General features: G+C 29.8%; 1 protein-coding gene across 1 annotated transcript in view; it reads left to right on the plus strand.

Annotated features, from left to right (window-relative positions):
• The window catches only part of LOC106873670 (myb-like protein D), an 18,917-nt gene that overhangs the window by 1,488 nt on the left and 15,445 nt on the right, over window positions 1-1,984 (plus strand). The gene's annotated exons all lie outside the window — the stretch shown is intronic.

The following is a 1,984-nucleotide window of genomic DNA, read 5'->3' on the forward strand; positions in this document are numbered from 1 at the left end:
ATATATATACTGCTGTATCTGAGGAGAGTCATTCTCTTTTAGTGCCTTATAATTTAACATGCTCAGCAGTATAATTTCCACTTATTTATTTTGTATTTTTCTAAAACATTTGTTGCGTCTTGCAGCCTTTTCAATAGTTTTGTCTCTGTCCGTTATTCACACTGCGTTCCTTTTCATTTGTTTGTGCACATGTGTGTGGGTTAGTGTACGTATGTCTGTCTGTCTGTCTGTATGTATGTATGTATGTATGTATGTATGTATCAGGAGTGACTGTGTGGTAAGTAGCTTGCTTACCAACCACATGGTTCCAGGTTCAGTCCCATTGCGTGACACCTTGGGCAAGTGTCTTCTACTATAGCCTCGGGCTGACCAGAGCCTTGTGAGTGGATTTGGTGGACGGAAACTGAAAGAAGCCCGTCGTATATATGTATATGTATATATATATATATATATATAGTTTACAGGTATGATCAACAAAAAAATATTTCATCTAGTAAGAGATAAATATCATTTAATATACACAATTACAAAAGAGAAACTAATAGTTTTGTATTTTAAGATATATTTAAGATACAAGAAAATGGTCCATGTGCTTCTATTTGCTAAAAGTTTCGGATCCAGCAAGCACATGGACAGGTTCCTTTTGTTGAACTAGAGGACACCACCCACTTCAGATTGAGTTACTATCTTACAAACCTTGGCCTCCTTTCTGTGATATTATTTTGTACCAGCTACATTAATTATGGTTTTTACGGTCAAAGAGGACGAAAATCTTGGCTTTCTTACTTTCTTTTAATTTCACTGTTTGCATTTTTTTCTGCTTTTTCTCATATTTTGTCATAGACCAGTATACTGATTTTTTAAAAATATTGTGTGTGTATATATATATATATATATATATATATATATATATATATATAATAATATAGATTTAATCAAAAGATTAAATGTGGTACTTAAAATGTTTGAGGCACCAGAATTTGGTAGGGTAAAAACCAAAAACAAAATCAAGAGATTTGGTGAATAAAATTTGAAGAAAAGCAACAAAAATTCAATAGGTTATAGCAGTACGTACGTTTCGTACAAGCTCAATTTATTCATGTAGTGAGAACACTACATGAATAAATGGAGCTTGTACGAAACGTATGTACTGCTATAACCTATTGAATTTTTGTTGCTTTTCTTCAAATATATGTATATATATATATATATATATATATATAAACAATAAATTGAATAGAGAGATACGGTTGACAATCCAAATAATTTTTTTATATTGACATGACTCCAATCACTATCACACATAGATAGGAACAGATAAACACGACACTCATAAATCCAACTTCTCTGCTCTTTTTCTAAGTTCCTATTATTATTTTTCTCTGTGTGGTGATTTTGCAAATTGTAAAATGAATTTATATCTATGTATGAAACGATTGTATGCATGAATAAACTTCTTACAACGTTTTAACATCTTATCTCCTCCATTTTTGACAAATATGATTAGATTTGTAGAACTTCATTCCATAAATTAATCATGCACTTAGTATACTATGAATATAATATAAGATAACATAAACAATTATTAAAAAAACAAAAAAGCCAACAATTTGTTTTGACTTATATATATTTTTTGATATATAAACAATTCAATTCCCTTATATAAGCCTCATCAGTGCTAATGGTTTGGAGACAGATGAAATTCTGTGTGAAAGGATGGCTGAATTGTGAAAAAAATTAATTCAAATGCCTCTGTATTATGAGCCCGAGCATTAGCCATTCAACTAAATATCAATTACAATAAAAACAAGATTATAATGGACAGGATAATTAAGTAAGTCAAATCTGCAACTATCAAAATATATTTCTATATATCTCAAATAATATTAAACCAAACTTGTTTATTTTGAAGACAATCTTTTGCTATTATAATAACTGGATGTATTGCACACCCCTTTTAAGGAATTTTTCCTTAGTTTGTTAT

The sequence above is a fragment of the Octopus bimaculoides genome, chromosome 6, assembly GCF_001194135.2.
Source record: "Octopus bimaculoides isolate UCB-OBI-ISO-001 chromosome 6, ASM119413v2, whole genome shotgun sequence".
NCBI lineage: Eukaryota > Metazoa > Mollusca > Cephalopoda > Octopoda > Octopodidae > Octopus > Octopus bimaculoides.